The sequence below is a fragment of the Misgurnus anguillicaudatus genome, chromosome 9, assembly GCF_027580225.2.
Source record: "Misgurnus anguillicaudatus chromosome 9, ASM2758022v2, whole genome shotgun sequence".
NCBI lineage: Eukaryota > Metazoa > Chordata > Actinopteri > Cypriniformes > Cobitidae > Misgurnus > Misgurnus anguillicaudatus.
The window spans coordinates 35,144,042-35,170,466 of record NC_073345.2 but is presented as its reverse complement, the minus strand read 5'-3'; the positions used below and the strand labels follow the sequence as shown (position 1 = coordinate 35,170,466).

Genomic DNA, 26,425 nt, shown 5'->3' with positions numbered 1-26,425 from the left:
ACACTACAGGAATTTAAAATCCTAGTGCATCACACACTACAGGATATTATTAGGATTATCTTGCCAGAGCAAGCACTTCACTTCACCTCAAGAGAAGAGTATATAAAGGAATGAAGATTATGACACATTTATTATATTTACAAAGTAGCAGCTTTCTTTTTGAAACCTATGCGATTTCTCCTCCTCAGCTCTTGTTTATGAGGCAACAATCATGATATGTTTTAAGGATGTGTTATGCAGGCAGTGTTTGAATGCATACTGTAGATGTGTGCACAATCTAGCACCAACTCAAGTCTAATCCTTATGCAAGATTTATTTAAATTTAAATAGGCTACATCTATTTAAAAACATATTTTTAAAATAATTGGCTAGCCTATATATCATTATTTTTTGCACATTTAAGAGTTATTATAAGTGATCTATGCTATTTCTATTAATGCTCTGTTTTCCTGTTCCTTCCTAACAGGAATATTATTGTAGGCTAAGCGTTAAATGACTGATACTTGGTTAAACTTGTTTTTGCACTGTTGTTTGCATTATTTAATTCCACTGTATATATACTACTCTGCTGTGATATTGTTTTGTAGCTACATACTATGTGGATTCTATTTTTTGTTGTTTATTCTTCTGAGGCTGCTGGTCTTTGAGAGCTTATAAACAAATTTTATTATAGTTTTATAATGACAGTAAAGTTTCTATTCTATTCTATTTTATCTTGCAGTGTAGGGTCTAGTGTTTAATTCAGTATTTACATTACCAATGGTTTTGGACAAATATGTCATTTAATGTGAAACGTTGTAAGTGTCGATATGAGGCGCATCAGATTCTCAAGTGTGCGGTATTTCAGCAATCAGCGCTGCACTTGGGTGAGGTTCAAGCGGGTCATTTATATTTCGAACAACTAATGGCGTGATAAAGTTTGTTAGTACATATCCTACTACATGCCGGTGAACACTGAACAGCAATGCATGCATGATAACCTTAAATTACTTTTATGGTTATATGGTCATACACACGCCCGCCGACAGGGGGGGACAAACGGGTCTGTTGTCCCGGGCCCAGGATGAGGGGGGGCCCAGAACTGGAACCTATAGAATAATTCAGTGTTTCCCATACATTGATTTATCTGTCACAGAATCAACACTGGCCGCCACAAATAGATTTTTCATGATTACCATTTACATTTTAATTTTACTACATTCATTGTAGTGAGCGCTCAGCGCGCCTCCCTCCTCCCTCTCTCGTTGACATTAACATACATTAACAATGCGTTACTGGGTCCTGTTTAGTCACTATTTTATAGACAACAGAACAAATAATATGTAAAAATAGCATTCAGTTGTGTTAAAATTAGGGCTGTCAAAATTAACGCGTTAATAACGCGTTAACGTAAATTCATTTTAACGCCACTAATTTCATTAACGGAGATTAACGCAACGCGCAATTTCTGTTTGACCCTTGGTCCAGCCCATAGTTGAATGAACAGAGACGCAGACAAATGTGACTCTCTCTAAATGAGTAAAATGTTTTCATAGAAATAAGAACATTAAGCAAATCGTCTACCAAATCCAATGCTCATGACATCTGATATGATCTTTATTTATACGTCTGAGAGGTGTAACGTTACCGTCCTCCTAATGCTTAATCTAATACTGTACAGAGATGCGTCTCAATTCATTTTGGTTTCGCTTATGCATGACTTAGAAAATAGACTGCAGGACTTGCTTGATGTTAAAAGAGTCATTAAGAGAGATGAAGTTCGGTACCTGATTAATGTTAAAGAGTTATTAAGAGCGACAAGGCTCAAAAGCGATCCCCTCACGCTGACTGACTGATATCTGAAGCGCGTGCACAAAGACGCGCGAGTGCGCGACCCGGATATATAGAGATCTACACAAAATTACAGTTTTACAAATATCTGTTTTGATAAGAATTCACGCAGGTAGGCTCTATAATCTGTTATGTTTTAAGTAAATGTTTGGTTAACTGTTGGGTAAAACTATCTGATGTGTAACATTATATTAGATCACTTAGATTTTAAGCAGTCTGTCTCAATGTCAATCAAACAAAAGGAAAAAAAGTTGAACATACATTGATGATGTTTTTGCTTTGTGTGTGCTAAATCTATTAGTTTTACCAGTGATTTTAAGGTATTGATGTGGTAATATAATGTATGGATGTGGAAATGTTTGTGGTAATTTGACTCTTTCAACTTCAAACACGTGTAGTTCTGTCATATTTTGTTATATTTCAACAAATCATGCATTGTTCTATGTTTTAATAGAGAATGTCAAAATATTAACAACTATTTTTTTGAAAATTTGCTAATTCCGACTCAACTTGCCAGCACAGGTCACAAATGATGCAGCAGCAAACAAAAATGGAGAAAGAAAATTTTCTGAAAGGAAAATTCATATACAAAACAATGGCTGGTGATTCTGTTAAAATGTAAACAGGCTGTTGTTAACATACATTTGCATAAAGCATCTATATATGTATATATGATTAGAATATTAAAAACCTGAAAAGTGTTAAATTAGGGTAAATTTAGAATGGATAAAAATGTGCGATTAATTTGCGATTAATCGCAGTTAACTCATGAAATCATGCGATTAATCTAAATTAATTTTTTTAATCTATTGACAGCCCTAGTTAAAATGCAATATAATGTGACAGATTAAAGAGTAAAACACGACGCAATGACCCCACATATATGCTAATCGGCGTGTGACGTCATCGCCGCCACAGTCTCTCAAAATCCTGTGGGAAACACTGCAATTGTTAAAAAATAAAGATAATAGGCATATTTGTGGAAAAAAAATCTAATACAGACACCTCCACAAATACTGGAACAGAAGCACATTTTCTGTTATTTTAGCTGTTTACCAAAATGTATTCCAGTTACAGTCATATTATGAATATTGGCTTACAGTGCACACTCTCAGCTTTAATTTGAGGGTATTCACATCCAAATTGGCTGAAAGATTACAGCCGTTTAATATGTAGCTCCCCCTTTTTTAAGGGGTAAGGTATTGTCTATTTGTTAAATAATTTCCTCATGAATGACAGATGTTAAAGGTCGGACTTGATTTTAAGTGTGGCAATTGTATTTGAAAGCTGTGGCTGTGAACCCAAATCATTCTGTTCAGGGACGTCTCCATGCAAGTGATACAGACCATATAGGTTTCAAAACACAACAAATCCATCAGAGAGATAGCAGGAACATTAAGAGTGGCCACATCAACAATTTGGTACATCCAGATAAAAAAACAACACAGTGGTGAGCTTAGCAACATAACAATCCTGTATGTCTATATAGGATAACAGTGGTGGATGATCACATTATCCTCTCCATGATAAAGAAAAACACCTTTACAATGTCCAGACAAACGAAGAACACTCTACAAGAGGTAAAGATGTCATTGTCAATCAAAACAATAAAGAGAAGATATTACAAGGAGAAATACAGAGGGTTCACCACTGTTATCCCATTTAGTATACAGGATTTTAATGTTGCTAAGCTCACAACTGTGTTGTTTTTTTATCTGGATGTGCCAACTTGTTGATGTGGCCACTCAGGACAATACCTGTCCATAAAACAGTTTTAAGTCAACTGTCCCATTACTTTTGACCCCCTTTAAAAAGGAGGAGCTACATATTAAATGGCTGTAATTCCTAAGTCCTTCAGCCAATATGGATGTGAATACCCTCAAAATAAAGCTGAGAGTGTGCACTATAAGCCATTATTCATAATATGACTGTAACTGGAATACATTTTGGTAAACAGCTAAAATAACACAAAATGTGCTTCTGTTCCAATATTTATGGAGGTGACTGTATTTGAGATAAAAAAACCTTTTTATTTGTTTTCTTCCTATACTTGAAATAGTGGTCAAGAAACCCCTCGCCCAACACAAAAATGGGTTTGGCCACTGATCAAAATTTTATGATGTCATTTGATTTGAAGTTCAGTACGCTCAAAATATCTGGTCAGACTTAGCACAAGTCCGGTGCTCAGAAAAGAAAAGAAAAGAAAAGAGAAGAAGAAAATAGGTTTTCAAAAGAGGGGGTTGACGTTACAGTATATAAATTAAAAGTTATTTTGTGTCAGTATATAGTGTTAGTACTACATTTAACTACTATATAAATGTTGAATACAATGTATAATAATGCAATATTCGTGGATCATAAATCTGATAATGCCAAATGTCTTGTTACCAGTAAAAAGTAGGGGGGCCGAGGGGCCCTCAAAGATTATCTTGTCCCGGGCCCAGGCAAGACTGTCAGCTGGCCTGGTCATACAGATAAAAATTTTGTGCGTCTGTAAAGTAATATTTAAAACATGATGCGCTTTCTGCCGGCTGGCGGCTGCCCCATCGGGTTCTGTGCGTTCGTGGAGCGCGTCACAAAAAAGAACTGAAAATCGTCATATCATTTTAAATTCATTTTGTTAATAAGCTAATTATTTAAGTGCAACTTATATCGTGTATGCCTATTTATTTTATTACATTTCCTCAATACACATAATAGCTGCCGGTGCGTGATGTGACTGACCATCATCATGTTCTGTTGTTTTTAGGATTAGATAATGTTTATGACAACGTGAATCAAGCAAGGAATTAATTTCTATATTTTAAATAGTCTGTCTGCCCCAACGAGCTGCAGTTGTGGCGGAATGAGTCCCGCTGCGCTGTCTACCCGTATACAGCAGCTTGATTCGCGGTCCCGAAAGCTGTCAATCATCTCCGTCTCTCAATGATTATTGTGAAAGTATGACGTAATTTTGCGGATTTAAAATCCTAAATATCAAACATGTTTGATAAGATCGGGGCGGCCCCGATTTGCTTGAGAGCATATCGGAAGGTGTAAGTTTAGATTTTTAAACGTCTCACATTACAGGATAATCTGGGCCGAATTTCGGAGCCGATCAAGGTCCATTGCCCGATTTTCCCTCGGATTCTCGGGAGGGGAAAATCGGGGTAAATTCGGCCCGATTATCCTGTGGTGTGAGCCAGGCATAAACTTACACCTTCCGATATGCTCTCAAGCAAATCGGGGCCGCCCCGATCTTATCAAACATGTTTGATATTTAGGATTTTAAATCCGCATAATTACGTCATTACTTTCACAATATTCATTGAGAGACGGAGATGATTGACAGCTTTCGGGACCGCGAGACGAGCTGCAGTACGGGTAGACAGACAGCGCAGCCGGAGAAATACAGTTTGTGGAAGTTAATGTTTCATTCTACTTTCATTCCGCCACAACTGCAGCTCGTTGGGGCAGACAGGCGATTTAAAATATCGAAATGAATTCCTTGCTTGATTCACGTTGTTCACTCTTTTATAAACATTATCTAAAATATCTTAAAAACAACAGAACATGATGATGGTCAGTCACATCACGCACCTGCAGCTATTCTGCAGGGGCGTCGGACTGGGGGTAAAACCAGTACTTATTACCAGGGCCCCAAGGGGAGAGAGGGCCCTTGAAAGTCTGGAATATATTTTATTTTACCTGAATATTTTCATTTCTTAATTTAATTTTATAATGTCAAATGAAATGTAATGTTAGTGTATTTGCTGAATAACTGTTTGAATATATTTTGTATAAGTAAAAACTATCTAAAGTCTCACGGTCCCACCACCCCTTCCTAATGCACCAAATGGTTTAGTCCATCTGCACGCGCATTTTGTTTGTAGTTGAGCATCTGGTAGAGTGCAAACTTCTGCGGTGCGGTTGAAATGTCTTTGTCAAACAAAGCTAAATTGGGCCACCAAAACAGAAAGAAAAAACAGTGGAAGGAAAAAAACAAACTTCCTACTATACTACTTCGCTACATTTTAAATCATACCCGTTACTGAGTAAAGAATATTTTTTTAAAATACAAGGTAATCACGGATGAATGATGATTGATTGATGGGCGGGGGAAAGTGCTAAACTCACAAAAAGAACCATGGAGATGGACGAGACAGGCACGCGCTAATGCAGACCCTCAATTCATTTCTTATGAAATAAACCTCTGGCCATATTTAAGCGACCACTTTCCACTGAGGCGAAACGAGTGTTTCATTCATATGTAAGGTAGGATTTATGCTTATGAGAACGAAATTGCCAGCCGGGTTTTTAACGCTCATTTGCACGACGCGTTTTTAATACAATGCGCATTATCTTCCGAGGTCAATCAGCCTTGCGTCAAGTCAACCACAACTTAAGAACGTCCTCGATAATGCGCAGGTCATTAGACATTGGAGAGAAATAAGAATAAAGGTCTTACATCAGGTACCCAGGTCAGGGAAGTTAGATAAAAGACAATAAGGATGAAAGTATATAGCCATGCACTCATGATATGCTCATTTAAACTATATAACAATGTTACCAGCAATACATCAATTACAACCTTACTATAGTGATTGTATTTACTAGCTGCTGACCTCATATTTTTTTTGCTTTAAAAGTGCATACTCACCTGTAAAAATCATTAAACAATTCCATAAATGTTTCTTAGTTATAAAAAAGCTTTTATTTTATTAACTTTTTGTTATTGCACATTAATTGTAAAGATATTCCTACAATTAAAAACAACTAGTTTAAAATGTATATTCCCTTGTCGTTTTTGAACTATACTAGAATTCTCCACCTCTTCCCGCTGTAAAAAAGTAACTTTTACTCTGAGTAAAGTTAAAGTGACTTACTTTTTACTTTAACTTGAGTAGATTTTTAGACAAGTAACTTTACTTTTATTACTTAATTAAAATATTATTAAAGTAACTTTACTTTTACTTAAGTAGAATATCTTATTAGTCTTTCCACCTCTGGCTAAACTGTTTGAATTTTCCTGGCTGCGATAGTTAGTGCTAAAATGAACTGAGACAACCCATTGAAAAAGCAGAATATACACTTTCAGATGATAATTTGGTAATAGACTACATGCAAATTGAGTTGAAAGGCTAAATAAAAACTGTATACTAACAGCTGTTTGCATACAAAACAATAGCCTAATTTGAAAAAATGTTTATAGTATGCAAGCAATAGCATTTGTTTCATTTTGCCTTTTTTCCAGATAAAATGACTAGTGATACATGTTTTGTTCGTCTTTTAATATGAATGGAGCTTTTTGTTAATGTACAAAACTAAAATGGCATTTTTAAGATTTAATTTATGCCTTAAAGTAATAAAGCATATTAAAAATAAATGTTCTAAAATTTAATGTCTTGTTACTTCAGCAAAATAAAATATGTCTGAATCAAGTCTTGTTTGGTTATCATACAGTTTGTTTATGTAGTGATTAGAAAACTATATGGAAAAATGGGGGGGCCCATCAGGACTGCCTATGCGAAGGGCCCGGGACCTTGTGCTACGCCCCTGCTATTCTGTGTATAGAGGAAATTTAATAAAATAAATAGGCATACACGAAATATGTTGCACTTAAATAATTAGCATATTAACAAAACGAATTTAAATTGATATGAGGATTTTCAGTTCTTTTTTGTGACGTGCTCCACAAACGCACAGAAACTGATTGATGAAACGCCGCACACTTGTGAATGATAAAACGTCACGAAACGATTCACCATATAAGTGAATGGGAAGGACTGGCGTATCATATGCACGCAAAATCGGAATTTGGCGTATCTATTGCACGATAATGACACTGCGTGTCATTTGTACGCTTTTTGGTGAGAATGGGTTGGTGAATCTGATGCGCCTCATATCCAGACTTACAACGTTTCACATTAAATTACATATTTGTCCAGAACCATTGGTAATGTAAATACTGAATTTAACACTAGACACAGCACTGCAAGATAGAATAGATTAGAATAAAATAGAAACTTTACTGTCATAATAAAACTATAATGAAATTTGTTTAGAAGCTCTTAAAGACCCGCAGCCTCAGAAGAATAAACAAGAAAAATAGAATTAACATAGTATATAGCTAAAAATAATATCACTGCAGAAGATTATTTATACAGTGGAATTAAATAATGCAAACAACAGTGCAAAATCAAGTTTAACCAAGCATCAGTCATTTAGCAGCAATGCTTATAAACCTACAATAATATTCCTGTTAGGAAGAAACAGGAAAACAGAGCATTGATAGAAATAGCCTACATCACTTAATAGTAACTCCTAAATGTGCAAAAAAAGTGATATATAGGCTAGCCAATTATATTTAAAATATGTTTTTAAATAGATGTATTTAAATTTAAATAAATCTTGCATAAGGATTAAACTTGAGTTGGTGCTAGATTGTGCACACATCTACAGTATGCATTCAAACACTGCCTGCATAACACATCCTTAAAACATATCATGATCGTTGCCTCATAAACAAGAGCTGAGGAGGAGATATCGCATAGGTTTCAAAAAGAAAGCTGCTACTTTGTAAATATTTAAAAAGAAATCATAATAAATGTGTCATAATCTTCATTCCTTTATATACTCTTCTCCTGAGGTGACGTGAAGTGCTTGCTCTGGCAAGATAATCCTAATAATATCCTGTAGTGTGTGATGCACTAGGATTTTTAAATCCTGTAGTGTGAGCATGTTTAAGATTTGAGAAAAGAATATCTGACAAGATTCTCTTTATGTGTGTGCTGCAACCAGATTTCATAATCTGCCAGGATTTTAAATATCCTGTAGTGTGAGCCAGGCATAAGAGGTTAAATCTTAAAATTAAAGACATCTAATCCCCACCACACAAAAAGTAAACTTTTTTTACAAAATATAATGCTCATATTTATTTGATTTTAAATTTTTTGACAGACTTTGTGGAATTTAATCACATCAACTATAAGTTCATTTCAAACAGGAGTGTAAAGCATTTAAAGGGAACATTTAAGTTTATCTCTGAAAGAAACTGATACCAGTTCAGTCACGTGGGTCACATACAGGTTTGTCAGTTCTCAGGTTCACCACACGAGGTCGTCACTGTCACACTTATGAAGTACAATCACTCCAGTTACTGATTTTAATCTTTCACTTTGTCAGTAAACTTCATTCCTCTTGTGTTCAGTATTCATGCTCTTATCTTTTACTTTTAATATAGTGTTTGTGTTTCTGAGCTTATATGTAGTTTATATATTGTATTATTATTTCACATGATTTATCTGTATCTTAGCTGTATAACTACTGTAGTTATTTCTGATGAGCTTTCTCTGTTAATCTTTTACTTTGTCATATGTATGTTTGGAATGCAATAATATTAAAATAAAGACATTTCTGGTAAACTTTGTATAATAATTTCACACATGCTGAATTGATTTTGATGTTCTCAGAACAGTTTTGTGGTTTGTCATAAAGTTGAAGATAAATTCCAGTAAATCAGTGTAAATGACAAACTTTAGACTTGAAATGGTCATTTGGGCGGTCTTTGATTGAGATGTGGATTAATCATTAAAGCTTTAGACTCAGTGTAATGTGGTGCTATATAAACATGTGCTTTAATTTTAGCAGCGGTGGAGTGCGAGTACTAAACCTGAAATGTAAACTGCATCAGGAAGATTGATGTAAAAATTAGTGAAGGGAAGTTAATGTTTGAAATAATGAAAAGTAGCTAAACCAGTTGAATCTCTTTCTCCAATTACTTCATTGTCAAGAAGTTTGATCTTTCCTTTTATCCGGATGACGCAAACAATCTCTTCTGGGATTACAGGGAAACAGGTTTGAGATTTCAGTCGCTGTTGTTTGCACTGAAGTAATTTTAGGAGCAGAAATAAAGCAGAAATATTAACATCTCTGTCAACTATAAGGTGAGTTTTTATGAAAATGAAAATGCAGTTCATAAGAGTGTATTAATATAAAAACAGTTTAAGATTTGGAGAAGATGTTTGTGATTATATACAGTAACTGATTTCTCTTATTATTCATGTGTTTTACAGTTCTGGTGTAATGCTGTTCAGTGAGAGATGTGAAGTTAAGACATGAAGATGACGAGACACATTAAAGAGATGAAACTGAGAGAAAATCTAACAGAAGAGAAGCTGAAAAAGAAACCATTGAAAGATGGAGAGGCGGTGGAGGACCGAGCTAAATATGTCTGTGACTTCAGTGAACATTTAAAAGTGCTCCAGAAGAACAGCATTGATCAATTTCAACCAAATTGTAAGTCATTTGTTCACAGAGTTAAACACAAGTAACTTATCCTTGACCATCACTAACACTTTACTTGAAAACAGAATACATAGAAAAGATTGAGACTGTTGTAGAATAACACTTCTGCTCCAGTTATGTATTATTTAGGTTTACTTTTAAAATTGTGACATTGCCAAACTTTATTGTCGTCTTTATAGAAATTGTTTGTGATTTTCACATCAGTAAGTTGCAAAAGTGAAATTAACAAATTTAAACAATTTATTCTGCAGAGATTTAAGAGCATTGGATAACAGTGCAGATACTTCAAAAATATTAACAGTACAATAAAAAGTATATTGTTATTGTCATTAGCTGTGAAGTTATTGATGAAATGTTTGTTTCTTTAGTTTCTCTAAATGCAGACAGATCTGTGAATCATTCTGATGACTGAAAGTTAAAGATGAGGTGAGATTATATACAGATAATATATGATGTGTTTTGTGTCTATCTGGTTTTTATGCTGAATGTTTTCTCTTAGAAATCTGAGCTTCATCTCATCTAACTGTCAGAAAGTTCATCATGAAAGTTCAACCACAGATGTTCATCTCTAAACAAGATTTTCCTCTGAAAACGCTCAGATTTAGTGATTTATGGCTACATCTATATACTGTCTACATATGTCATATATAGTGCTTATATAGTGTAAAACTCATACTTACATGCAGAGTTAAAGCTAAAGTTAATGTGTTCAGTGTCAAAGTCTTTCAATGTAAAAACTTACACTTAGTTTATTACAGTATGTTAATATTATTACTGTGATTTTACTCTTACTGTGAACTTACAGATGATATGCAAAAAGATGAAACACACTTTTACAAAATATTTGTAAATGAGAAGATGATTTATCCTTTAATCCTGATGTTATATACTGTAGGAGACAAACCCTTAATAGTGTTCAAGGGCACAATGATGAAATCTCAGTGTCTATTATTCATTTCAATGAAAAGAAAAGTACAGTAAGATGTTGTGTAAGCTGATATAAGTGTCAAAGTCTATTTATGCTTCATATGTGGAGTAATAATCTATTACACTGTATTCTGTTAAACCTGAAACTGTGAATGTTGTGTAAATCTGATCATCACACATGATGTAAATGTCTTAACAAGCTTTGTTGTACAGTTTAGACTCTTTTACACTTACAATAAAATATTTCACTAACAAAATCAACACAGTAGACATTAATGTGAGTGTTTATTTGTGGTTGTAAGGGTTAAGTGAATGTTGTTTATTTGTGGTTTTAAGGGTTAAGTGAAGGTGAGAGAGTGTTTTGGTTTGGTAAAGATGAAGAAATACAGGAAGTGATGTCATTAAAAAACAATCTACTGTATTATTCACTAGAAAAAAGGAGGAGTCAAATTTCATCATCACTTGAATACGTGTTTAGATTTAATTTACTCTAATAATGGTGTTAAATAGCAGTAAAAGTGATTCACTGACTCGTAATCATTTTTAGTGCTAAACATCACAATCATATTGTGTTATATTGAACCATAAGTTATGCTATAGTCATGTTTTAACACAACTCATGGTTCTACAGAAGTGTTATATAGATGTTATATAGCTGCTAAAAATGGTTCTTCTATGATAACAAGCTTTTAGTTTTATTTAGCACCAATTTTTAGTGTGTAATCATGCATAAAATAACTAAACGAGTGTGTGATCTAAATCCTGCTGACTATAACATATAGTAATACTTTATTACAGCCTGTAGGATTTAGATCACACGCTGGTTTAGTTGCATCATGGGGTAATGGGGTAAGCAAATTTTTCTTGAATTTAGTGTTTAAGAAAAATGTTCAAGATTTTTTTGCTTACTCCATTGGCAGATTTTTTGCTTGTTTTATGCACAAAATCCCTTAAATCTAATATTTTTGGTCTAAAAACTAGACTTATTTTCTTGGGTCGTTTTGCTCATCATGAAAATGTAATGACACGTAAGGAGTGGAAACAACTGCAGGGGAAAATTCAAACAATGTTTATTAAATATAAACAGAGAGAGAGTATTGAGAGTCAATGCGGAAGTAACACAGTCCGGTGTTGTTGTTGCTGGCAATGGTGGCGAAGACTACGGTGGAAGTTGGTGATGAAGGTATTGAGTGCGACGTTGGTGGAGTGGTGAGCAGTGGTGAAATCCAGGCTGAACACGGGAACATCCACACGAAGACGACGACAATACAAATCCAACTGAAACTGTAATCCAAACGACACGAGACAACCAAACGACACGGAGCCGAACACAAAGTAAGAATCTGGCAGGGAACAGAAAGTCATGTGAGTATTTATGGAGGAGATGTAATGATGAACAGCTGGAGCGAGACAATTAACACACAGGTGAACTGAATCGCTCTAATGAGCACATGGCAGAGGTGAGTAAACAAACAAACACACACACACATGACACGGAGGAAACAGTGGATTTCCTACCGTGACAGAAAAAGCATCTTTATTCAAGCAATTTTAGATATTTTTACTGAAAACAAGACAAAAATACTAAGAACACTAGAATGAACAAGGCGTCATTTTGACAGTTTGAAATTTGCAATAACTTTGTCTAAATAAATCACGTGCATAAATAAACGTGCTTACTTGTCGAAAAATGGTACCGTAGAGACCTGGGGCCTTGTGTACAAAGCGTGGGCGTTAGCACAGAAAAGTGCCGTAGGACACCATCATTGTCACGGACGGGCGGTCCACTAACAATTTAGGCCTACTTACAAACCCACCTTGGTAACATAATGTCGACCCTTTGCCTTTTTAACTTCTTATTTTTTTCTCTTTCCGTTTTTGACTTCCAGATTTGTGAGGCATTTTCACTTCCTTGTCAGTCAAGTTGATATTCTGCCGGCACTATAAGTGAAGTCAAGCTGTGTTGCCTGTTCCTTATATGTACATTTAACTTTTATACTCTTATTGCTACCTGTCCCAACTTTTTTGGAATGTGTAGCTCTCATGAAATCCAAAATGAGCCAATATTTGGCATTTTTTTAGTTATTATTTTTGTTTGATTAGCTCACTGATAGCATACGAAAGATTTAGCTTCAAATTGAAAGTACAATTAAAAGGTATATGTCAAGTATAAAAATTTATACACAGGAACATTGTATTGTACTTTAAGTGCAATATATATATATAGATATATATATATATATATATATATATATATATATATATATATATATATATATATATATATATATATAGTATGATAAGTTCACTTAAAGTAGTAAACTACTAGTTAACTAAAAGTATAGCAAAAGAATACTTGCAAGTATACCTGCAGCACACAATTAGTAACTTACTAGTTTACTAAGAGTACACTAACAACACTTGCATGTACACTTTCAGTATGAGTACACTAGTTAACTAAAAGTATAGTAAAAGAATACTTGCAAGTATACCTGCAGCACAAAATTAATAACCTACTAGTTTACTAACACTAAAGATTCTACATAAATATAATATACATTTGTACACTACATATGCTTTCAAAATGTACTTAAAATATACTGTTTCTAAAGGATGCTAAATAATGTATTTTATAAATATGCTGTCAGTGCATTATTATAATGATAACTTTAACAGATAAAGTATACCTAAAGTAAACTTTAATATAAGTTAAAATTATTATACTTTAAAAATTGCACAGAACTTTAACTCCAAGTATATTTTTTTAAAGTATACTTTTAGAAAATATACTAAATTATAATTATTTCGAAATTTTAAAATTTAAAAAAGTTTAATTGTAAGGAAATATATTGTAAGCATACTTTCAATATATTCAAAGATGGTACATTTCTTTCTAAGTGTATTTGTAATGTACTATTGCAAAGTTAAATATACTTGAAATACAATAAAGTATATTTATTTTTCACCAGGGCTAATCATATGGCTTTTTGCAGCTTTCTTGATGCAGCTTTCATTGTTGCATTTTTACTTTATACTATATATGTCAGTAAACAAGTATAGGCCAAATATACTTAGACATTTCTGTCAGTATAGGTCAAGTATACTTTAGTCCAATTTAAGTATATCTCTGAGAAGTACCTAAAGTACATTTTAGAGAAGTACATAAAAAGTAAAAAGAAAGTATACTTTCTTATTTTAGGTTTAAAAGAAGTATACTTATAGCACACTTGAATAAACTTCTTTTTCGTAAGGGTAGTAGAGAAGGAAATTCACTCGAACTGGTCACTGACATTGGCCCTCAGTTTGTTTCAGCTCAGTTTGAATCCTTCCTTGCTGACAGAGATATCAAGCATTGCCGCAGCTCCGTGTATTACCCACAAACAAATGGGGAAATAGAACGCTTCAACAGAGTATTTAAGGACTGCTTACAGACAGCCAACATCGAAGGTAAACCTGTGAAAGCCTTTGTCACTGAGTTTTTGCACACATACAGAGCCACTCCCCATGCCATGACCTCAGTGTCTCCTGCCGAGCTGCTGCATGGTAGACCACTCAATACAAAGCTGCATATCAGAGGTCTCCACTCCACATTGCCTCTTACAGAGCATACAAACCTGAAACAAAACATCCAGATGAAGCAACAGAAAACAAAACGGTATACAGACAAACGACTTAGTGCAAAACCATCCACTTTCCAAGTTGGATCTTCTGTACGTGTCCGCAAGCCTGGGTTCATTGCGAAAGGATGTTCTAAGTTCACCCAACCTTTTAAAGTGGTAGCCCAGAAAGGTCCTGCTACTTACCTGTTATCAGATGGAAAAGTGTGGAATGCCATCCACCTTGCACCTACACCCCCCACCAATTCAAGTGTTCCTACATCACAGCCTGATGATGGTTGTTTGCTGCCAAGCACCTCTGAACCACCTGAAACTGTACAATCCCTTCCCCTCTCTCCAAGAGTTCCAAGGATGCAACATGCCCTGGTATGGTCCAGAGACTATGTGATTTAAAAAAAAAAAGTGATGTGAACATGTTTATTTTGTCCCTGCTGAAAAAAACAGCATACCAGCAAGACCAGCATATGTTGTGTTTTGGTACTGGTTTGATATTGAACACCAGCTAAACCAGCATCAAACCAGCATCACCACCAGCATTAGCACCAGCTAAACCAGCATCAAACCAGCATAAGCACCAGCTAAACCAGCATAAGCACCAGCATCCCATGCTGGTCATACCAGCATATGTTGTGTTTTGGTGCTGGTATGCTGGTGACCACCAGCTAAACCAGCATAGACCAGCATAATTCCCATGCTGGTCCATGCTGGTTTGATGCTGTTTTTTTCAGCAGGGGTCTCTGTTCCCTGAAGATTGTATCTACAGTTCATTTACTAGTATATTTGTCATAAGTTTGAATTGTGACTTACTGATTAGACTTTCCGTTTACATGCTAGATCTGACAATACCTGTGGATTCTGTTCTTCCATGTTTAGGTCATTAGTGACTAACATTTCTACAGATTTTGTTACATACATACTTGCCATGTGATTACATGTGAGATTATTATTTTCTACAATTTTGTTGTTTCAGTTTACATATATTGTTCATGAAGTACTGATATTCTGGTGCTACAGTACAGAGTTTTATTTCTTACAAGAGAGGAATATGTGGTATAGTGCAATACACCTCCTGCCCAGTTAGTGGCGCTATGCACCCATGTTATTCAACAGAATACGTATGTATGAAGGAGATGAAGAGAACCGTGTGTGAGGAAGTTGTGTAAAGAAAATATAGTTAACCTGGACTGTGACTGCTTTGTTTTCTACTACATACACAACACAGGTCTAGAGAGAAATTGTTGTGTTGCACAGGTCCAGGAGTCCGTCAACACCCGACTTTCAGGTCCTGAGGAAGTCCAGTCCCCCTCCGGCCCTTCAGACATCACCTCCACACAGGAGAACGATGAGCCCCGAGTCACTGAGACTCCACCACCCTCTATAATCTCTAGTCGAGATGCTGAATCTGAGCCTGTATCGGGTCGAGAGAGCCCATCACGTCCTTCAGATTCCCCTCATAAGGATTTCCACTGTGCGGTACTGAAAGCTCTGGGCTGTGACACAGAACTGACCTCACTTACTCAACCCGAACATAACGGCCCGGCCGCAGGTACCGCCTGCAATCTACTGGACAGAAGAACTTCATTGTGTGCTTGATTCTGACTTTGCCGGTCTCTCTTTTTATTTTCTGTCACCTCCTGCTTCTCTCTCTCCTCATCTCTGATGTCATTCCTTCTTGCTGTTTTATACAAAACTTTGATTCAATTGAACCTGGTCTGGTGTATCTTTTAAATAAATGCTTCGACTCAGGATCTGACCCAGATGACTTAAAATTGGCTACAGTTACCCCTCTTCTCAAGAAGCCTTCACTTGATGTTTCCAACCTTACCAATTTTCGCCCCATTTCAAGTTTACCTTTTATGTTTAAGGTGATAGAGAAAGTTGTTTTTAACTTCTGACCTATTTCAATGATCATTTCAAGTCTATGCATAGAGTTAGCACTTCTACGAGTTTTTAATGACGCATTGTTAGCAGCTTTTTGTTAGATTTTTATGCTGAAGGGAATCAAGGATTTCAACTGTATTTTAGATTTCAAAATCAGTCATGACATACATTACAGTCATTTCTGTTTTTAGTCAGGACAGATTGAATAATATTCATGATTCTGCATTAAGCAGGAGGAGAATGCTGTATGCGGAGTTTTGCTGGAGGTCAGTCCAATCAAATGATGTGAAAATGTTTATGTCATTGTAGGCCCGCTAGATGGCACTGGTTACACCAACTCAAAATCTGATTGGTTAATGCAATAATTTCATTGTCATTGATCTTAAGCTGACGGCACCAGCACTGTTTGTTCTGAAGGCCTATAGGCAGATTTCTTTGACCCTGGAAACACCTGATGTCATCCGGTGGCTGAAATATGATTGGATAAATGCTCTATCATAAATATACACTACTGAAAGCAGGGCAAATAAAAGAAAAGCTTTGAAATAAAGATAATAAACTATTATGGGATTTATTTAATACACATTCATGGAAATATATTAAATGTAAATTAGTTAATTTAGATCAGCAAAGCCTTTTCTGCTCACCAGTGAAACACAATGATCATACTCCTCTGAAGCCTCATTTTGTTTGCTTAAAAGAGTTGAAAACTTGGCTTTCCCAAAATGTTCCTAAATGAAAGCAAAACAGGAGTTATTATCTTTGGTTGTAATGACATTTGCAGTACTGGCAATGTTGATCTATGTAGTTGGAATCCAGGTTAATATAGACCACATAACCCTGCAATGAAGAGAACAGAAAAAAATATGTATATATGCATATGAGCATTAATATTCAGTAATAAATATTTAAAAATTGAAATAGTAATTGTATTAAGAAATAGAGAATAACTCCGCCCTTAGTGTGTTACGTCACTGTTGTGCTAAGCAGAGATGAGCATCACAGAGAGAAGTGAGATAACCTTTTGAGCAGATATGTGCATAAATCACAGTTCAAGATCGAGAAAAAGATTTATTGAGACGTTGGGCTGATACATTCAACGAAAATACTGCATAAAGCAGCTTTTCTAGATCCATCGAGAATATTTCTGACCTCTTCTTTCCCAGAGGTGGGTAGAGTACCCAAAATCTGTACTCAAGTAAAAGTAAAAACATCAATCTAATTATTTACTTGAGTAAGAGTAAAAAAGTATTAGATGAAAAAACTACTCAAGTAGTTAGTTACTCGTTACTTCCGATCTGATAAAGAAGTAGCGCAAAAGCACTGAATTTCAGACTACTTGGAGGGTTTTCACAAACTTCTCCTTAAAAGTCTCATTGTTCTGCTTATACAAGTAAAGCAGTCTATCTCAGTCCTGCAATGGGTACATTAACATCACGTAATGTGTCATTTGAGAAAAAAATCTCAAACACACACACAGATGTTTTTCTGACGATTAACTCTGTATTTATTTTCATGTTCACAACGCAAACTTGTCAGCATCTGCCTTTAAACATGTGTAAGAAAAAATGAAGAGGACGTAGAAAATCTTGAGGAAAGTAGTTTATTGTGGTACCAGTTACAAAGCACGTCGTACTTTGGGTTCAGCGGAGTCAGATTGAACCCTGAGCAAAGTCAGTCTTAACACTTTATAGTTTCAAACCTGTTTTCCCACCCCTAATGCTAATGAAGTATCTCTTTAAATGTAAATTAAGACTAATACTACAAATGACCTCAATATCTCCCACTGTGCCCAAATCCGTCATTGTAGTATCCAACTGTGTGCTCAACCAAGTGGTCAGATAATGTTTAGATAGATGTCTTTTATTATCATGAACCCTCTTTGATCTGTGTTGGTTCAAGAAATCTCACATTTGCTCCCATACTACTAAGAAATTATAACTTCAGGTTATATTATTATATTGCTTGAACTGAGATTACCATTTATGATTATCAAGCCTTTTGGAGGGATGAGCTTTATTCAACAGCTAAATTGAAGTGGAATCTTTGTCAAGGCTGACTATAAATTCTTACAGTCCCCCGTTTGATGCTCTTGGCAGAGAAGCATCACATCCACTCCATTCATAAAGATTACACCTCCCATTAATATTAGGGCAGGTGCACAGTAACGGCAATACCATGGCTTAGGTTGTCCCCATCTGGCCACTGGAGAATCTTACCCGTCATTGGGTCATCACCTCATGCACACTGGTTATCGCTCCATCACATTAGGCAAGATTATCATAGGGTCTCTTCTAAAATTTGGTAATATGAAACAAACATTTCTTGGGTTTGGGAGAGAAATATTCAAGAACCATCACAGCCAACGGGAACGTCCTAAGGTGATCATTGAAGTATCTGCAATCTGGCGTCTTAATAGAGAACACATAAAGCATAGCATAATACATTGACAAACAATGAGTAAGATATACACACTGTTTTGAAGGTTACATCCCAAAGTAAATCTGAATATGCAATAGCTAAGTCCCCATTACCCTATCTTTCTCATTAAGATCAATGACATTAACACATTGTCTAATACTGGCAATTTAAAATAAATTCTGGAATATTTTCTTAAAAAGGATAGTACTTGTCGGGTCACATTCACATATACAAGGTGTAGTAACACAATTTCTCTCATCTGTGACTATTATCCTTGAGAAATGATTCTGCATATGAGTGAGTTTAACTTCACAAGCATCAATGTCCGTTTCTGGTGCTTCACACAATAGTTGTTTTTCCACCATGTCACACTCGCACATGAAACCAAATGAGGTTTTGTCACAACAGTCTGTTTTTATTCCCTGCCATTCTTCTGATGACAACTTTTCAGCAAATCTAGGAAGGTTCTTCCTTTCTTTTAAGAGCATGTTACTGTAATGTTCCAAGATTGTCCACCTTTAGAATTTTCTCAAACTCAAAATTTCCTTGCTCCTGGAAAATTGTTTAAAGCATAGCATACATTGTAGTCTCATTCTAGTGCCATGTGTAGTGAGTCTTCATAATATGGTTTTCCACCTTGGTAGGAAGACTGCTGTCCATATTCTCTGGAAATAGTTTGATTTATTTGTGCTTCTCTTATCGATTGTCCAATCTTTTTCAATTTTGAAAACAGCTCCTTAGATGAAGCTTTCATAGGCATTGTTCCGATTCGTATGTCACAGGATCTTTTAGACCTGTCGTTCTGGATATTAGCAGGTTTGGAAATGTCTGGATTTCCTATTCCAGTAGTAACTCTAGAGACGTCCTGATTCCTCTTTCTTGAGGAAGTACCCTGGCATCACTTGTCCTGTTGGCCTTCTGGTCCAAATCGTCTTTCTCCCTAAGGTTACACATTTTAGACATCTCCGTGCTTACACCTGAAACAAGAAGAATAGAAGAGGTTGCCCCCCTTTTCCCGCACAAGAACTTTTCACATTCAAAACATCAAAGTCACATATGTTTAAAGGGAAACTTCACCCATTTGCATTAAGCTTTGTACCGTTAGAACCCCAGTCATGTTTTTGAATGGTCGTGCACCATTCCCTCAGTTTCCCCTGAGAGGGGAGAAATACTGATTTCAGTGAGGCACTTCCTTCTTTCAATGATGTAAAAATCGTCATTTTGCGTCATTGAAAGAAGGAAATCCTGTATCTCTATTGAGTGTGAAAGACTACAGACACTCATTCCTCATTTTTCCAAGGTGGGGGCTATGGGTGGGACCCACTCACGCTTCAGACCAATTACAGATAAGTGGGTGGGACTTACGAAAATATACGAACACAGACCGAAAAAAAACGACCAGCCGCCATCTTTATGCTAAGCTAAGCTAAACAGAAGTTGTGGAGCGAGCCAGAATTCATGTTACAATAACAGTGGAAGTTAATCAATATTACATGGAAGAGGGTGATTTTACAAGCGTGATGCTCTAATCCGCTGTACATTGCACCTTTATGAGCCACAATACAGCAAAGAGCTGAGGCAGATGTAGGAACAGAAGCCCGAGGAGTAGGCCGGAGCCTGGGCGTCGGCTGGGTAGAGGAGCCCGGTGAAGAAGCAGCAACCATCGGCCTCTGCTGCGTAGAGAAGCTTGCCTGTTCTCTCGCTGTGTGGCTTCTTTATAACATTTCTGCATCAGATAAGGATATGGACGTTTGTTTGGTGACGGTTTCTATGCAAGAGAGGAACTTTGCGCGCGTTTGGAACGTTTATTTCACGGACATGTTTCGGTTTACGAGCAGACGCGCTGCGGAGTATATAAGCTTGGACGGACTCGCGCCGTTTGCTTTCGGTTTAACATTTCTGGATCAGATAAGGATATGGACGTTTGTTTTGTGAATGTTTCTGGTCGCGTGCTTATTTCAAAGACGTGTTTCGGTTTACGAGCACAAGCTCCAAGAGCTGAGGCAGCGCGTCTGTGGAGATATTATGCAGGGGACGCGTTTGTGTGGAGGATGCAGGGACAAACGGACGTCTGACTAAAGTGAGTGTTTATATTTTCTTTGTTATACTAACGTGGCATTTATGTACACAATAGCATATCTGAGCGGTGTTTTATATGTCTATATTGTGAGAGCAGTGAGGCCAATAATAACACAAATGTAATTACAGTAAACAAGAGACAAAAAGAAAATTGGTAAAACTAAATAAACATTTAAAATGCATACACTTTTTTTAAGTACTTGGAAAGACATTTGTACTGTGGATCTGAAACCGCACGTTACTGTTTGAATAAGACTTTGCTACACACCAGGCCAGAGTGTTATTGTGTGTACCACAATGTAACATCACGTTTAAAAGTAAATCATGATTGGTGTCAGTCAGACACAGTGGTGGTGGCTATTTTCTTTGTTTTACTAACGTGGCATTTATGTACATAATAGCATGTCTGAGCCGTGTTCCGAGTAATGGGAGTGGCTTGCAGAGCTGTGCATTGTGGTGCATAGTGGCAGTTGTAGTTTTTCATACAAATGAAACTAAAGTCACATTTTGTCTTTTCTCTGTCAAATAGGCACAAAATTCTACATTTATGTTACATTTTGACTACAAATATGACTCACTTTCCATAAAGATTAATGTTCCTATCGGTGAAATGGCCCTTTAAGCACAGAACATCAAACATCAGTAATGTTTAAAAAAAAAAATTTTTTTTTAATTAAGGCCATTAAAACATTTCTTAGAAATTACATTTACAACATATATTATAAAGAATCACCCCCCTTTTGATAGTAAACATATTTTCCTAAAATGTGGTACTATTGTCACAAGCCAGGGGCTGGCCGCTAAGGGTTAAGCCACGCCCCTTCTAACTTCCACCTCGAGGAGGTCCCCAAAACCAACCCAATGACCAGACAACAACGAGTACAGGTAAGTATAAAAAATATTCTTTATTTATTTAAATATTTAAAATATAAGGGGACTTGGGGAAAGGGGAATTAAAACTAAGATCAGGATCTGTCCTCCAAGGGGGGGGGGGTTTACGTCGGGGAACGGGCTCCCGCCTCTGGTTCCCTCTGCCCGTGGCGCGCTCCTCTTCCTTCCTGGAGGCAGAATAAAATCACAATGAATATGGGCATGTACTGTTTCCTGTCCGTGTACCTGCGTGTAGTTTGCGGCACTCCGCCGTCTTCCCACGCAGCTCCTTGGTTGTCGACTCACTCTCCCTTCCTGTTTTTCCTTTCTCTCCACAGGCTACAGCTGGGGCATGAAGACACAGTGGATCGTTCTCGCGAGAGTCTCCTCACCTCTCCGCCGACTACAGCTGCTGGGTAAGTATGAATTTTCCTCCTCGACTCGTTACTTTAGTGCTCACACTTGTTCTCTCTCTTCTCCCACCGACAACAGCTCGTCGCTGATTACAGCTTCTGGTACGTATGGTTCTCTTTCACAACTGGTCTCCTTAGAGCTCACGCTGGTTCTCTCTCTCTTCCTCCACAGACGACAGCTGGGACACAAAGGCACAGTGAATCGTTCTCGGTTAGTCCTCTCACCTCGTCGCTGATTACAGCTTCTGGTACGTATGGTTCTCCTTCACAACGGGTCTCCTTAGAGCTCACACTGGTTCTCTCTCTCTTCCTCCACAGACGACAGCTGGGACACAAAGGCACAGTGAATCGTTCTCGGTTAGTTCTCTCGCCTCGTCGCTGATTACAGCCTCTGGTACGTATGGTTCTCCTTCACAACGGGTCTCCTTAGAGCTCACACTGGTTCTCTCTCTCTTCCTCCACAGACGACAGCTTTCTTCCCTGTTGATGGACAGACTGAACAGGTTACACTTCTCGGGGTGGCGGACTTACGATAACGGCTAGGCGTACTGCAATCGACCGGCAGTGGTTTCCAAGATAGCGCCGGGGACCAAACCCTCTCGGCTGACTCGTTGGCTCAACAGAGGGGCGGGAGTGTCACGCCGTCACACCGGGTCGAGCGCTGCCCTTTCCTCGACGCCCGTTGGCAATCGACAACCGGACCGGGGCGCCCCTTTGTAGAGAGCGGATCTCCTTCGCCTCTGACTCTGTGATGATAAACAGCACACAGGTAAAGTAGCAATGAAACTGGTAATACTCACACCGCCAGTCGTACAGATCTTCACCGCCACTCCTAACACAAGTCCACCAAGCGTCTGGCTACGAAAGTACTTCAGGAACTACTCCGTAATTTCTAGGGCTGAAACACACTCACAGCATAATCGTACACAGGGTTATTCTAGGATCCGTTTTCCTCTTCAGCGCCCCTAGCGAGTGACTGGAGGCGGGGTACGTCTGACACGACACAGCAATCTCACTGCAATATACACAGCACCACTTCAAAGTGAAATTTCTACATCCAAGACTCACCCACCACGCTCAGTGCACACAATAGACGCCCGTCTTCCTTCGCCTCGCTCTGGGCAAGAATGTGGAGATGGTAACACGGCCTAGCAGTTGTTTTCCGTCACTGTGGCTGTCTCACACAAAGATCCTGTGGCTCACCCACCACGCTGACTCAGGGGCAGGGCCACCCACTCTCGCTGGAAAGCGCTTAAAAGATATCCAGGTCAAGTACAAACAAGATACATTCAATGCATGAATTCGTTTACTCACAACTGCGGTGCTTCGGTTATCTCACACTTCCTTAGGTTAACTTCTCCTTACGATGATTCCAGCTACACAGATAACGGTTTCTCCAGTCTTCAGTGCCACCACTACACAGAGGGGTACTCACGATAGCACGTTCCTTCTTCCTTCACCTCATTTATACAAGGTCAGTCTCCGCTTACTTTCCAACCCGTAAGGTCTTCAATATCTGCATCCGCCGAAATCCCACGATGCACAAAGAGAGAGAGAGAGCAAGTCCAATAATCCGACTGGCGTACCCGGTGAGTTTAACTCGGCGCTACAGCACGCACCAACACTGGTCATAACAACAACACAAACTGTGATTTAAACTGCTCTTAAGTATTCGCCTGGGTGTTGCCTTCGTCCAATCACCCGGCGCTCTTGTTAATTACTCACAGCTGTCCGTAGTTTGGCTGATTACAGCCCTCGCGGTGCTACCGGATGTCCGGTGTTTTCTCTTCCCGGTCCGGGCGGAAACATCCGGGCGGAACCAAACTTTCCCAACTTTTGGTTCCGCCCAAAAGATCGTCACTCCTGTGACACTATCATAAAACAATTCTCTAGTTCAAATCAACATCTGCTTGTGACTGAGTTACAGTCATGTCGTTCACACGGTGATGTGTCTGGCAAGGGTTCTTCCTTCTTTCCATTCAACAGTGCTAACTGGGTTTCTAAATTGTCTATTTTCTTAAGCAAATCACGAATGCCCGTCTGTCTTTTGTGTGAAAAGTGACACTGTCTTGCCTTGTGTCCTGTCTTTCCACATCTAAAGCAAACAACTTCCTGATCTTTCCATCTTTTCTCTGAACAATGCCTAGCAATGTGACCATCTTTTCCACATGCATGACAGACAAAGTTTCGGTATCTCTCTTTGTCTTGACAATGCCTAGCAATGTGACCGGCCTTTCCACATGCATAGCAAAGAATAACACCTGAATTTATTCCTGCAAATCTCCTTTGTCTATGATGGAAGCCATCAGTTAATCTAGAATATTCTGTTCTGCCAAAAGCAGCAACTGGATTTCTAGAATTGGCAACTTTCATTTGACTATTATTGTTGTAAAACTGTATCATTTTAGCAATAATGTCATCATATTCAGAGAAAGGCGTTACAAACATTGATACAGCAGAATGGGTGAGCGGATCACATTTGTTAATCAAGGCAGACTTGAAAGTGACATCATTCTTAGAAATATCAGGATTGCCACTGAAAGTTTTAAATGTCTCCAGTAATCGTTCTGAAAACGCTGCTGGGTGCTCTCCTGTCCTCATGTGCACCTCAGATATTTTATCCCAATCAACTGACATCATACCCAAAACTTCAAGAAGTGCCTCTTTTCTCTCTGACTTATTTGCTGTTCTGTTCTTTACTTTCTGAGTTAAGGCTCCAGACAAAGTATCAGGCAAACACATTTTTAGCACAACACAGGCATCACCATCAGTAAAATTATATAGATCTGCATATTGTTCCAGATTCTTTAGAAAATCTAATGGATCCTGCTTGGCAGGGTCAAATTTCCCAATGTTCTTGATTACAATTTCTAGTTCAGATGGATTAAATGCTCTGACCATGGTAGAGGTCATTGGCTCTTCCCTTCCTTCACTAGCACGCATCGTTGTAGTCACATGAACTGGTGCCACTGGAAATCTCACTGTAGAGTCAGAGTACTGACTTCTGAATGACTGAGAATCTCTTTCCCAACCCTCAGCACTTTCTTCCTGCAAATCTGGCATCTCCGAAACTGGACTACACACTGTAACATCTAACAATGTCTTACTAGCATTTTTCTCAGTTGTGCCATTCATTATCATACACTGACAGGCTGTCTGTGCTTCCTCCAAACTGTTGGCCAAAATTTCCACAGATGATTTGAGCATGTCTTTGTTAGTTCTAAGCAGTGCAATCTCATTCTGCATCTTGACCTTTTCTTCTTTCCAAATAGTTTCAATGGCCTGGTAATTTTTTGTAGAAATTACCTCAACACTGAGTCGCTCATTTTCAGCTTTTAACTCATCTACTCTCTTCCTAATTACGTTGTATGATGCAAAACCGCTTGAAGCGCATTGGCAACCTTTCCTTTTTCATTTTTAGGCATTTTAGGATAAGTTTCAAACTTAGAAATAGCCCATTCATATAGCTTATCAACAACGTCTTCTTTTCCATCAAATCATCCCTGTGAACCGTGCTTGGTAATGTATTTAACAATCAGCTTTTCCATTTCAAACATCTTACTGAATTATGTGCAATAATTCAATAGGTATTTACAACTTACTCTTACTATGACTACACGTTATCTAGTTGCTTTAAGATATTCATTAGTCTGTTTGTTCATAGTTCCTGTACGTCGGACACTTATGAATTAACAACACAATATGTCAGGCCTCTGAACCTGAAAGTTCCTGCTTCAGACATGGCCACAGTCCGTCAGGCCTTAAGTTCATCTACACAAAACAGTTTAAAATATAACACTGTCACAATACGTCGGACACACCACACTGTATTATATTTTACAACAGTCTACCTAGCTGTATAGCACTTCAGGGGTAACAACAGTTATCAAGTTTAAAACACAGCTGCAATACCTCGAGCAAACCCAAACTGGTTCAGGTTTTTGTTTTAAACTTCACAGAGCCACACTGCGTTGGGCTCTCTACACAACAATTTCAGTTACTTTAGGAACTCTTTTGTTATAATTCTGCAACCACACTACGTTGGGTTAATTCAATTACTTTAGAATTCCAAACCAAGTTTCTTTTAACTTGAAAGTCTTA

At 37.5% G+C, this 26,425-nt stretch overlaps 1 long non-coding RNA gene across 1 annotated transcript; it reads left to right on the top strand.

Annotated features, from left to right (window-relative positions):
* The first annotated feature begins 9,348 nt into the window (after positions 1-9,348).
* On the top strand, positions 9,349-11,304 carry LOC129423093 (uncharacterized). The gene is made up of 4 exons (XR_012371275.1): positions 9,349-9,755; positions 9,885-10,107; positions 10,485-10,542; positions 10,616-11,304. It is a non-coding gene; the product is annotated as an uncharacterized lncRNA (long non-coding RNA).
* The last annotated feature ends 15,121 nt before the right edge of the window (positions 11,305-26,425 follow it).